This window comes from Equus przewalskii, chromosome 1, assembly GCF_037783145.1.
Source record: "Equus przewalskii isolate Varuska chromosome 1, EquPr2, whole genome shotgun sequence".
NCBI classification, from domain to species: domain Eukaryota; kingdom Metazoa; phylum Chordata; class Mammalia; order Perissodactyla; family Equidae; genus Equus; species Equus przewalskii.
In genome coordinates, this window is record NC_091831.1 from 113,448,788 (window position 1) to 113,463,243 (window position 14,456).

General features: G+C 43.5%; 1 long non-coding RNA gene across 2 annotated transcripts in view; it reads right to left on the reverse strand.

The window, feature by feature from the left end:
* Positions 1-13,683, reverse strand: part of LOC139075511 (uncharacterized) — a 51,081-nt gene extending 37,398 nt beyond the window's left edge. Inside the window, exons 1-3 of one of the 2 annotated variants that reach the window (XR_011525948.1) lie at positions 13,574-13,683; positions 12,340-12,515; positions 2,769-2,926 (exon numbers count right to left, since the gene is read on the reverse strand). This is a non-coding gene — a long non-coding RNA (uncharacterized lncRNA). Of the gene's footprint in view, positions 1-2,768; positions 2,927-3,427; positions 3,530-12,339; positions 12,516-13,573 lie in introns of those variants that run through there. The other variant, XR_011525949.1, reaches the window with a different exon arrangement.
* Between the last annotated feature and the right edge of the window lie 773 nt (positions 13,684-14,456).

The window sequence follows — 14,456 nt, forward strand, 5'->3', positions numbered from 1 at the left end:
CAATCGAAAATGGTTAAGATGCTAAATTCTATGTTATGTTTTTTATCACAATTAAGAATAAAATATAAAAAAGGGAGGCATAATATGATTCATGTTCCTGTAATTTATCAAAAAGTATTAATTACAGGGTCTGTCCCTGTGGACAAGTGGTTAAGTTTGTGTGCTTCGCTTCAGTGGCCCCGGGTTTGTGGGTTTGTATCCTGGGCACAGACCTACACAAGGCGTATCAAGCCATGCTGTGGTGACATCTCACACAGGAGAACTAGAATGACTTACAACTAAGATATTCAACTGTGGAGGCTGGCCTGGTGGTGCAGTGGTTAAGTGCACACATTCCGCTTCAGCAGCCCGGGGTTCACCGGTTCAGATCCTGGGTGCAGACATGGCACCACTTGGCATGCCATGCTGTGGTAGGCATCCCACATATAAACTAGAGGAAGATGAGCACAGATGTGAGCTCAAGGCCAGTCTTCCTCAGCAAAAAGAGGAGTGGCAGCAGATCTTAGCTCAGGGCTAATCTTCCTCAAAAAAACAAGATATACAACTATGTACTGGGGCTTAGGAGAGGAAACAAAAGTATTAATTACAACTGCCTACCCTCCTGTTGAGCTGTTCAGAGATAAATATTTTTTCAAAGGTGTATATTTACATATTACTGTTTTACATTTCTTAAAAATATTCCCAATCTGAAGGAATCGAGTCAGTGATGGGAGGGAAAAGGACCAGCCTCCATGGAGTGCCACTGTCTGAGCCAGCCTCTGTGCTGATATCTGGACTTTTTCTAAGTCTTATATTTTGATCATCTGCCCCCAAGTGGCCCCACTGAAATTCTGACAGCTCTGCCCTTGCAGAGTACTCTCAACACTTGAAGACCTTGTATATCAGTCATCTTAGAACATATTATGGCAAGTGTTCTTCTTTATTCTTCAAAGAGAATTTTGAGATCTAATTGACATACAAATTAGATTAGTTTCAGGTGCACAACATGAAGATTTGAAATATGTATATATTGTGACATCACCACCATAATGAGCCTAGTTAACATTCATCGCCTCACATATTTACAAATTTTTCTTCTTGTGATGAAAACTTTTACAATCTACTTTCTTAGCAACTTTCAAATACATAATACAGTATTATTAACTAGAGTCACCATGCTGTACATTGCATCCCCAGAACTTATTTACTTTATAACTTGAAGTTTCTACCCTTTGATCACCTTCACCCATCGTGCCCACCCACCAAATCCTGCCTCTGGCATCCACCAATCTGTTCTCTGTATCTTTGAGTTCTTTTTTTTTCCCCTTTTTTAGATTCCACATATAAATGTGATCATACAGTATTTGTCTTTCTCTGTCTGACTTATTTGACTTAGCATAATGCCCCCAGGTACATTCATATTGTTGCAAATAGCAGGATGCTCTACTTTTTTACAGCTGAATAATCTTCCATTGTGTATGTGTCTGTCTGTGTGTATACACACATTTTCTTTATCCATTCATCTGTTGATAGACACTTAGATTGTTTCCATGTCTTGGCTGTTGTGAATAATGGTGCAATTAACATGAGAGTACAGATATCTTTGAGTCAGTGTTTTCATTTCCTTTTGATAAATATCCAGAAGTGAAATTGCTGGGTTGTATGGTAGTTCTATTTTTAATTTTTGAGGTACCTCCATACTGTTTTCCATAGTTGCTACACCAATGTACATTCCTACCAACAATGCTCAAGGATTCCCTTTTCTCCACATCCTCGCCAACACTTGGTATATCTTATCTTTTTGGTGGTAACTATTCTAACAGGTGAGGTGATATCTCATTGTGATTTTGATTTGCATTTTCCTGATCATTAGTGATGTTGAGCACCTTTTCATGTACCTGTTGGTCATCTGTAGGTCTTCTTTGGAAAAATATCTATTCAGATCCTCTTCCCATTTTTAATCAAATTCTTTGTTATTTTGCTATTGAATTGTATGAGTTCTTTATATATTTTGGATATTAACCCCTTATCAGATATTTCATTTGCAAATATTTTCTACCATTCAGTAGGTGGCCTTTTCCATCCTTTAGTGCTAAATTACTTTTCCAGTCAGTCCCGGGCTTGTTCTTCTTGACTTTGGATTTATTTGCTCTATCCTATCCACGGATTTTGAATAGTAGTTGGTCATTTTCACCTATGTTATACACCATCAAACAGTTGAGCATGATTTTTCATTGTACCCCTGTTCCTCTTTCTCTAGCCAAGCTGAATTCTCTTGTTGAAGAGATTCCTTAAAACCTAGCTGACCTTAGAAGTTAAACATCAAAGTGAAAGCTGTAAGAATTCTCACAGCCATGGGGAAGTCTAGACTCATCCCGGGCTGGAGGTCTGCTGGTTCCATGTCCATCTCTGGTGTTGCACAGAGCCACTGCTCTTCTGCTAGCCCTGGACAATACCCTGGCACAGCTGCAAGACAGCAACTTGGAGAATAGGGCTCTGATAGGAAGGATGTGGAGGAGACAGGCAGGGAGCAGTGCTCAGCCCTGGGGCCAGCCAATAGGGATGTTGCCTCTTGATGAGGAGGACATTTTTAGGCAGGCTGGCCTGATTCACCACAGGGAGGGACAGGATGATGTTTCTCATGCAATGGTGTCAGGAAGTTCATGACAAAGGATCTCTGGAAGCACATCCTGGAAAATGTCCAGCAGCAGCTTCAGGGTGGGAGAGAGGTGGGCCCCCCATTCCCCTCCCACTGCAGTAGAAGTCGTCCACCTTTGCTCCCAACACACCTGTGGATGAGTCTCAGCTCTGCTGTGGTCCTTGGTAAGCATATAGACTCTGTATCTCTTTGCTTTCCTCCATTAAACACCACATGCACACCTAGCTTGCAGGCTTCCCCTGCCTCCTCCTGCTGGATTAGCCACCATAGACTGCCTTCTTTTCTGTTCTATGAAAATAAATAAAGGAAATCTCATTTAAAATGGAGTCAGGTAGCCCAGAAGGAGCAGCTCTTACACGTGTACCACTCTTTGCAGCCTGCATAACCAACAGGAAGAAGGAAGATAAGAATTATTTTGACAAGGGAGGACATTACTCACATGAGAATTTCATCTCCTACTTTTAGGAAAAAGAAGGAAGATCCCTTCTTGTCCCAGCAACAATGCACTCACCACTGCTTACAGCCAATGAGGAACCTCCACAACCTTGAACTCTTGTTCTTCTCCAGCGAAATTTTGTTCAAAAAAACCCTCTCCAATTTCTTCCTAAAACCTAATAAAATCTGACCTTCCCTCTGTCTCTCTGGATTTGCCTATGTTTCACCATAGCTTGCCTGTCCTGAATTGCAATTCCTCTGACATTCCTGAATAAACTCATTTTGCTGGTAAAATAACTGGCTGTTTTAAGGTTGGAAGTTCTGTGTCACTCGAATGTAGAACACTGTCCTTACCTTTGAGTTGAGTTGATTTTATTTTCCCTTCACCATCATGCAAACCCAAAAAATCCGAAGTCTTGATGTGTGTAGCAGTCTTTTACACTTTACGGATGATCTGGGGAAATGGTGAAAATTAACAGTAATCTACCTAAAATCACATACTGGGAATACTTGTTCTCAATGCCCTTTCAACTATTCTTCTTCCTATCCTTTCTCTTCCTCCCTGTCTTCCACTGTCTCCAATTGTTTATTTATTTTAGAGTAACGACTTTTTCAATCCACCTCCCCCTTTTTTTGCCTCCTCTGTTACTACCATGCCTGTGCATCATCCTGCATCCCTGGAATTACTATGGTGTTTCCTAAGCAAAAAAACATTCCCTCACTAGGATGAATAAGGAAAATCCTTCACAACCATTTGGAATACCACAACTCATAAACAATAGCCTTAGAAATGAACATAGAGCAATACCTTAAAACAAATACCTGAAGAGTGACCCTGGCCACACCTTGACTCACGGGATCACCTGATGAATGAAGCAGTTTTGACCTCTGGGTTAAAAGGCAGAGTTGGGTACTAGCCCAGCATATCACACAGACACAATCACACCCACGTGGATGGGTGGGGGTGTCATGGTATTGGAGTAGATGCTACAAATGTTCTCCAGTAGAGTCATAATAGTTTTGGAAACCAATAAGCATCATGTGAAAATATTGTTTGGCTCATTTGAGTCTGAGAGCTCTGGCCACATTCAGACAATGCCTTTAGATGGATAAAGGACATTTACAGAGTGCTCATCAGGACATAGCTGAACACTGCACAAAAGGCATCTGCCATGGGCTTGGTTATCAGTGCTCCAAGGGCCCTGGAGACAGGCTTGAATTATTTGGTTCTTTTGCGAAGTAGCCATCATAAAACCCATGCTCCCAGCGTGAAGCACAGGGATGCACCGTTTCTTGGCAGCACAAATGGAGACGATCTATATTTAGTACCTGGTTTTTCTTTACTGCCAACAAGTTTGTGGAGGAGCACTGAACCAAGTTTAGTAGCTAAAAGAGCTTACCTCTCTAGAAGCCAAAGGGGGTAACTGAGCAGCTTACTTTTATAAGGGAAGATATCACAAAATATCCCTTAATTAGCCTGGCCACTAGTTCCAGCTTGAAGACCGGAAGACTTTGCTAGAATGAGAATGTTACCCAGGCAAGGGTAACTTTGAGTTCTGCATCTAGTTGAAGCAGGAGAAATTGTCACTTAAGTAAAATTTCCCACTAGGCTAAAAGATGCAGTAAATGAGTATTGGTAATCCCACATAACAGTCTGAGAGCCTGATTGTATGCCCTCAGGGAAGGGTCTGGATAAAATGAGAGAATAAGAGAAGGCAGTTCGAGGGAGTGGTAAATCAATCCCGATTGGGGAAAGACAAAGCCAGGGACAGCACAGGATTAGATACACATTTATTCACTAAACACGGACCAGGACCTACTGTGAGCCTGGAACCTGAAAGAAAGTGCCTAGTGCAGGTAGGATCCAGATTGCATGGGGAACGGAGCTGTGGGCCAGGCAGTCCCAGTTTTTGTGATCTGTACCAGCAAACTGCTGCCCCGGGGCCAAATCCAGCCCACTGTTTGTTGGCATACCCTTCAAGCTAAGAATGGTTTTCAATTTTAAAATGGTTGAATAAATATCAAAAGAAGAAGAATACTTCATGATACATGAAAATTACATGACATTCAAATTTCAGTGTCAAATAGAGTTTTATTGGACACCAGCCACACCCATTCATTTATATCTACAGATGCTTCTGCAAAGCAAAATTGGGTAGTCACCATGGAGACACTAATGGCCTGAAGAGCCTAAAATATTTATTATCTGGCCCATTAGACAAAGTGTGATGATCCCTGCCCTAAGCTATCTTCTGTAAACTAAGTTTTTACTGTAGTCCACAGCTTGTGAATATTCCAAACTTTACAAGAGCAGTGCTGCCTGCAGGCCAACAACCCATTTAAGCAGCTTTACTGTGACTTTCCAGCAGTGTCTCGCGTTTGGGTGTTTGCATGCACTTTTCCTTAGTAGTGAATTTAAATGACAGGGAGAAAAGAAAAGGGAAAGAGCTGATACTAAAACAAAGTATTCATAAAGAAAATGGAATCATGGCAAAGATTGAAAGCTTTTAGCCAAAGCCACCTACACGGTCCACTAGCGGCCTGATGGAGCCGAGGCCAGCCCAAGTCATAGATGGTCCAGAGCTGAAGGGCAGTGGGAGGTCTGAGAGGGGCCAGCAGAAACGAGGAGAATGCCAGGGAGCCCCGGGACTGGGAAAACAGGATATACAGGCTGAGTCTGTGGGAGAAATGTCATTTGCTTTAAATGGAAAACTGAGACTGCTCTTTTTAAAAATAGTTAAGCTTTCAATTACCATAATTCTCTGTTGTTTCATTCACTATTTTGGTTAATCCCAGCCTCTCAAAGCCGTTTCCAACCTCACATTTTATTTGTCTTCACCATCTCTCGCCTTGTAGCTGCGTATATGTTTAACTGGCGTCGAACCAGCTATTTTGAGAGAATATTCTGTATTCCAATCCAAGATAAAGAAAAAGAAAGTAAAATAATAGACATTCACTTAAAATATTACAAGGATTTGATAGGAGAACAAAATGAAATGCGTCAAAACCAATCTGTTCAAATGGAATTCTTTCTGCCAACAACTGCCTTGAGAGTGTGTTTTTTTCCTCTGATCTTTCTGAATGTTGAAAGAGACCTAGTAAGTCATTGCTGCCATTTGGAAATGTCAGAATGTCTCTCACTTGGTTTCCCTCATCCCTGCAACTAGAAACATCACACTGCACCACACACCACAAATACACACATCTCCCATATATGTGCCACATACACATACCCTGCACAAACATACACACACCCGCCACAAGCCACCATCTATGGGACACCACACATACACACTGAGTGGGTTCTGTAAAATAAAAATGATCCTCTGAGGGCGTTTCCCCTGTAGACACAGAAAGAGGCACAAGAATGACCAATATGGCACACAAAAAGATTTGCAAAGTCGGCAAGAAATTGGGCTTTTGGCTTGTCAGTAAGGTTGGTGAAAGCATGTATCTCAATCCTTTTCTGAAGACCCTCATCTATTTTCTCACAGTATTAAATGCTTTTCTTGCAAGCTTTTGAGAATTACGCTGTGCACAAAAGTGTTACAGAAAGTGGAATAAAGGCAGTCTGAAGACTGGTGAGAGGAGGGCCAAGACACATCTTGGGATGCTCTGCCATGACCAATCTCTAGAGAAGAGAGGGCACTGTTGAAGGCTGCCCTACCCCTTTGACCTGCCCTGGATCATCCAACTGCAGACTCACCGTGGTCTAAACAAGATGAGGTTTACCTGGCAGATATGGTGTCTTCTGGAAACTCCCGCTGACTAGCCACACTGCGCATCCCACCAAGCCTGGCTAGGAGTGCTTCCTCCACGCAACCACGCCCTTCCCATTCTGCAGTAGTGGGCTCCTTGTCCTGTAAAGGTTGATAGATGCACCCCCTCCACTGTTCTAAGGGGCTTCCCACTTCCCTTCAAGTCCATCTGATTGAAGGGTGAGCCTGCCCTGACCTTGAAATGCTGTGACCTCAGCCGACCCCACGCCACCTTCCTGGACCCAACTTGGGCCAGCAACCAGGGCCTGGCACCCAGCTGTGTTCCCTGAAATGTGCTTGGTATTCAGTAGGGGCTTAATAAGATTTGTTGAGAGAAAGAAATGAGAGCATCATAGTAAGTGAAAATACCTAGATAAAAGGCATGGGCTCTGGGGAGATTGACATTCCAGCCCCTAGAGCTAGCTGGGGATCCCTGCAAGGAATGCATCTAATAGGTCCTTGAGGACCTGGGGATGTTTTGGTTGCCAAGATGATGCCCCAGACCACCAGGTAGTTTGGGCAGCTGACATCTCCTGGAGGCAAAGCAGCTGCACCATTTGCAAGAAACTTCTTGAAAATCTCCTTACAAAAGAAACATGGAGAACTGCTTTGAATTTTTTGCACCTTTGATATTGTAATGTCTGCATGATTTTTCCTTGTGCTTTAAAGATCTGCAGTGTGCATGTTGAGAGCCCAGTTGCATTTGCTAGTCTGTTAAAAAGCCTTAGATTGGCCACTTCTGTGACATCCCCAACCCCTATTAAAATTTAGGCCTCCTTTCCATAAGCTGTTGTGTTTGTAATTTGGGAGGTCAGACACATGGCACAGCCCCTGTGTTTGGATGGCTCTGGAAAGCCATGTGTGGTGGGCAGGCCCCTGCTGTCCTCAGATGGCCCTGGAGAAAACCAGTATTTGACATCACCCTTGAAATACAGCCTTCAGTCTCAGAGGGAAATGGAGACAGGGCGGACATGTGTACTCCATCCCAAGGGTGGCTTCTTTCTGTTCTGTCCTACAAAGACCAGAAAGGGAACTGGGCAAGCGTCTGGGGAAGCCCTCCTGCAGAGATGGGGAGACACAGAATCATGAACTATCTTTTGCTCCATTGACTTTCTTCTCCACACTGTTTAAGGACGCCTTCCGTTTCATTCTTCTTTTTCACCATTCATTCAGTATCGATCAGGAGCCTGCTTACAGTCAGGCACAGCTCTAGGTGCGCAGGCACAAAGAGGAGCCACTGGTTCCCTGTGTGTTCCCACTTGGCAGATGGGAACTGCAGGAGTGTGAGTCATTACTAGGGACATAACTGCAGTTAGTCACTGAGACCAGTGCAAAGGGCTCCTCTGGGGGAGGGTGCATCTCCCAGAGAGCAGGAGACTTGAGCTATGTCTTGAGTGGAGAAGGGGACCTCACAAGCCAACCCCAGAAGGAAGAATACTTTAGGCAGGAGATGTTCACGGCACAGGTCAAGGTGCAGCCAAAGCTTCAGCATGCAGGCCAGGTTCTGAGAGGCAATCACATCCAGGCAATTGCACTGCATGTCCCCAGAGTTGAAAGTGCTCTGCGGGCAAAGCTGGCTGGAAAATTCAGACAGGACTTCCTGCACCATCAGCATTCTCCAGTTGAGTTCTTAAAGGGGGAATATCTCCCACCTGCACACCATTGACCAAGCCTCCCTGTTCATTCTAGAATAGTTATTGAAATGTGGCCTTACTAAGGTCCTACAAAACTAGCTTCAGTGGGACACCAAAGAAGGAAACCAGACTGCAGTGGATCAGAGTGACCAGGTATAAGCAATGGTTTTAAAAATCTAATTGCTGGTGAAAGAACAGAGAGCTTGCTGGAGATGGGTGGGGTGACTGACTGTGGATGCATAGGAAGAGAAGGATCTAGGAGAAACGAGACATGAAAGAAGACTGGAGATAGAAGACAGCAGAAGGACGGCCCCCAGCAGGGCTGGAGACCAGTGGGATGGGACCACAGGAGGATGTCCACATTGTGAACAGACTTTGGAATCGAGGGTCCTGGGATTTGACTCTGACCTCTGCCTGAAACTATGGATGCAAAGGCTGAGCTCACCATGGTTTGACAACCACTGGTGACAACATGGCCACACAGATATGACTTGAGGATAACACTAGTCAGCAGCATCAGGTGCCTGAAGCAATGTCCAGGCCCAGGTAGGCAGAGCTGGAGGCTAGGAGGGGTGACAGGTCAGCTTGTAGTTTGAGGTTGCCAAAGCCCTCTGCCCTCCTGCCTCCAGAAAATGGTGGAAAAGCAGGGCCACGGCCTAGTCTCATTGTGGAGCTGCAGTGCCAGGGACATAGAAGGGCAGGCTCTGAACACTAGGAGGTTGACAAGGGGCACCAGCCAAAGAATGAGGCTGCTTAAGACAGCTGCTTGTGAGGAAGGGAGGCTTTGTCATTGGAGATGATCAGACAAGGGACTTAAACAACCATCTATCTGGAATAGCAGATATTTCTGTCTGCGTTTCTACCAAAATAAAAACATGGGTTCATTGCAAAAATATGTAAGATCTATACAATCACACATTCCAACAATTAGAGAAACACTTACTATTTGGGAGTATAGCCTTCCAGAATTTGTTTTCAAAATATTAAAGTACACTCTATATTATTTGTAACCTATTTTTTTTTTTTACAAACTATGCTATGATGTCTTTTCTTTTCAATAAGCACTTATTTTAAGAGTTGCTTACAAGTTCATTGCATTACATGCAATAACATTTCTGTTGAACACAGAAGTTATTTCTAGATTTTTCCCTACTATCAACATATGGTGGTGAACCTCCTTGTTAAAAATTCCCTGAGCTCCATCTGATTGTTTGCTGGGAAAAGTTTTCAGAAGTGGTTTTCTGGATCAAAGGAGATGCATATTTCAACACCCTTAATATGTTTCCCAAGTTGTCTGGAAAGTATGCAATTATCTGCTCTCCTAACAACGGAAAATGTTATAATTCTCCATGATTTCTGCCAATTTCATAAGATTAAAAAAAAGGCATCCCAGAATAGTTCTGTGAGACATACAGGGCATTATCCTTTTCAGAAAGAAGAAAAACAAGACGCCCAGAGAGACTGAGTGACTTAATTAGCATCACACAGCTCTAGAGACAAAACGCATCCAAGCCTTGTTCTTTTCACTTGAACTTGTAACAGTCGCAAGGTTGGCTTTCTCACATCTGGTTTTGGCTCTTTTAACATTGACAAGTACCCCAAACCTTCCCTTGACTCTAAAGGGGAATTCGTTTGTCTCCTCTAGTCTCCTTTTCCTCCTCTGCTGCCTCTTTGGCCCTTCCCCTCTTCCCCTCATGCTCCCCTCACTTAAAGTATCCAGCACATTTCAGTTAGGAGAAATAATAAATGGAGTTGACATTTGAGTGCTTACTGTGTGTCAGGTGCTGTGCCATGCTGATAAGATAAAAGCTTCCCTCTTTTCTATTTAGAGTAGATTTAAATGCATTTTTTCACCTAATTATTAGACATTTATGCTTTTACTAAGGCTTTTTCAGTTCTTGCACCTTGCCCATTTGACTTTTACCACAGCTCCTAGTGAAGGTGCTGTCACCGCCCCTGGGCTGAGAAGTACATGGCTCCCTGGGCTCCACCCAGCAGCTTTGATGGGCCCAGGATGAGGGAGGAAGGCCCACAGTGGCCTCGTCTACCTCTGCTTGTGGCCACAGGCATTTACACTACATTGTGGGAAACAGACTCTTCCTGATCAAGGCCTGTCCAAATCAGTGGTCCCCACTAAGAATTGGGGATACAAAATAAACAAAAGACAGGCCTTTCATCCGTGTCCTAGAAACAAGACTTCACTCGATCTCACCCTTGAGTAACAACACAGGCATTATCTCATTAAAAACCCAGGTGAAGCACCACAATAAATTGCCTCATGGACCAGGGAGGGGGAGGTGAGCGAGGCTGGCCTCCAGTGCTGTCAGTGTCAGTGGAGGTTCCTCCAAGGAGAGCAGAGAGACTGGTCAGCACGGAGGAGTGACTTCTCTTCTATGGGATCCTGACCAGGATGCAGGGAGGAGGGCACAGACAACAGCCCAGATCACACAGGTGGGAAGAGATAGTTCTTATTTCACTAGATCATTAGACCAGAAAGAGGATCGAGGTGCAGAAGGCAAATTCAGAGTGGGAGTGTTAGACTAAAATGCCCTTTTGCTGCTTGCTGGGTACCTGGAGGTGTTTCCCACCTCTCTGAGCCTCAGTTTCTTCATTTGCAGAATGAAGCCAACAGTGCCTACTTTACAATATTCGGAAGGAGTTTGAAGGGGATTGAGGGGTGGGGAATGTACTCAATCTATGGTTGTTTTATTCTAACCAGTCAGCCACACCAGGCAAGGATATGAAAGCTCTAAGATAGGCCTAAAGCAAACCCCCACTCCAACGCCAACAACGCCCATCTCCAACCTCCAACAGGCCCAGGAAGGGCTGGAGCAGTTCTCTGTCCTCTTTGTGCTCCCCTCTGTGGTGGCTCTTTCTTCTACTTCGAGGCAGTCTCAGACAGCTTCTGGTGGACATTGCTGCATTTTATGGGGTAGGTTAAGTATTCGCCCTACCTCCGGGAATCCCATAGGCCCGGTCATTCATAATGTTTAACTAGCAGCCTCCTGAGAGCATGTCTAAGCTCCATCCTGTCTGATATGAAATCTCACACATTCCTATAGAGAACCTTTAAGGCCAAAAGATGGTCTAACTCTACCTCCTCCTCCATCATTGGCATTTTCCTACCAAAGGCTCAGTGAGAAACCTGAGCTCCTTGCGGTTGGTTCAGGGAGGACAGAGAGGCTGGATGCCAGCAACAAGAATGCTGCTTTCTGCTTCATTATGCTGGAACAGGGAGGATTTCTATGCAGGGCACAGGGCCATCAGTGCTGCCTGTTCCCATGGCAATCCAGCTTTCCTGGGCCAGCCTTCACGGTTTAACAGCGGTCTCCATTTTTAATGAATTGAGAAACCGCTCAGACAGCATTAGCCATTCTGAAAGAGCAGGTTATCTTTTAACTACAGAGTGACAGCTAATCTGACTGCCCCTCTGGCCACCTGAGGAAGTTCATGAGTCACCTGTGATGATTTTCATGGGAATAAATTTATTAAAACGCTCTTTTTCTTTCCTTGAATCATTTATTTCACTTGGCTAAAATTAAAAAATAAAAATGTGTCTGAAGTTACTGAAGTTTGTCGTAGCTCTTTTTCTTCCTAAAAACTCCTGTACAGGTTTAGTGGAAGCACGAGTGGCAATCCAGAAACTTTGATCAACAGATATCGGCTCTGATAATTAATTCAGAATAATTTTTAAGTTAAAACACACATATAGGCTGTTTTTTAATTGAAAGAATTTGCTTCAATTATTCCAAACAACCTTGAAGTTCACTCTACCTATACAAATACCTATATAAATATTCACAGTACCGGAGTAAAAGAATGAATCGATATATAAATGAATGAGTGCTTTCAATTGCACTATAGGGAGTCTTACCTTCTAGTAACTCCTGGTATATTGCTCAGATCATTGGGCATAAATAACAAAGCACAGCTGTAGAAGATGCATTTCTTCAAAGTTTCAGTTAGGGAAGATGAAAAAGTTCTGGAGATGAGTGGTGGTGATGGTTGCACAACAGTGTCAATGTACTTCATGACACAGACGACTTACACCTAAAAATGGTTAAGATAGTGCATCCATCAGGTTTTTCCAGAGAGACAGAACCAACATTATGTATATATAGATAGAAAAAGATTTTAAGGAATTGGTGGTTATAGAAGCTGACAAATCTCAGGATCTGCAGGGTGAATCAGCAAGCTGGAGTCCCAGGAGAGCCTGTGCTTTAGTTCCAGTCCTAGTTTGAAGGCCTGAGAACCAGGAGAGCCAATGAAGTAGGTTCAAGTCTGAAGCTGGCAGACTCAAGACCCAAGAAGAGCCAATATTTCAATTCGAGTCCAAAGACAGGAGAAGACCAATGTCCCAGTTCAAGACAGGCAGGAGGAATTCCCACTTACTTAGAATTTTCGTTCTATTCAGGCCTTCACCTGACTGGATGAGACCTACCCACATTGGGAAGGGCAATCAGCTTTACTCAGTCTATCAATTCAAATGTTAATCACATCCAGATACACCTTCACAGACACACCCAGAATGATGTTTGAGCAAGTATCTGGGAACCTTGTGGCCCAGTCAAGTTGACACAAAAAGTTAACCACCACAGATGGTAAATTTTACATTATATATATTTTTTACCACAACAACAAAAAAAGAGAAAGAAAGCACATTTCTTCTCAGAGTTCAACACACTGAAACATGGAAATGTTTCATTTACTCCTAAATTTGGAAACCAAGATTGAAAAGTCTGCTCTAAAGTTGGCAAACATTCTCCTGTCCCTAATTACTCTCAGTTGGACCCGATGCAGGTTGTTGCTTTTCCACATGTAACATTTTCATTTGTGCAACATTAAACTTGGAAAGAGCAGCCAGAACTCCCACCCTGTAGTGTCTCCCCCATTTGCATTTCTCAGGTCGTGTTTGCTTTTTCCGGTCAAATCCAAGTTAACTACCATCCTGCATTTTATTGTGACCCCCACCAACCCAGGCAACAAGAGACAGCGGTTACACGTCAATCATGCTGTGGGCACCCATGAGCCATGGGAGCTATCATCCTAGTCACTCAAAGGTGCTCGGCCCCCCTCTTCTTTCTGGTCTCCACGGATACTCACACTACCTGGCTGGGTGGCTGCACACAGCTTCATGGGGAGGCGGAACACACATCTAGTAAGTGCAAGGTCAACACAGACAACTCCATGCAGTCTCACAGGTGCTACCTGCCACGTTCTTGACTAGAATAGCCTGGGCCACTTTGTCTGTTTTCACACTTTACAGAAATGGAATTGCGCAGTAGGTGCTCTCTGTGCCTGGGGCTTTACTTGTGTTGGTGGGTTTAATTCAAGGTTGTTTATTCTCATGGCTTTGTACTATTCCATCATGTGAATGTTTCAGAACGTACTTACCCATTGTACTGTTGATGGATATCTGGGCTATTATGTACAATGCTTCTTTGACATTCTACATATATTTAGAGAACAGTGCCATTGTAATATTGGTCAGTAATATTTAAACCCTTTCTTGTTTTTTTAGAATAAGTTCCACGCGGATTTTATTTAGATTAGTTTCTAGGACTTGTGCTCTAGACATCTGTGACCTGATTTTGTCTTTCTTGGTTTGATGCGTTACTAAAAGAAATAGTTTACATTGAAATATTGTTTTATAAAGTGTATTTCTAGCAGTTCAGTATTATATCTAAAGATAAATTTTTGAAACATGGAAGTCAATTTCTAATTGATTAAATCCTAACAAATCATTTTCCCAGAGCATCTTGATCATGACACTATTCCCAAATACTTGATGAGGTCATCCCAGAGATGCTGTCCTCCAAATGGTGAATTAGTTACAATGGTTGATCCATGCATCCTGCTGACCACCTCTGATTAGCTGGCTTTGATGGATGCCCAGGGAGACAATAGGAGCTTCTGGGAGCTGGTCTCTGCAGGCATGGTGATCGCCTAGTTACCTAGCTGGCTGCCAAGGAGGGCGGGATAGGGCAGGGG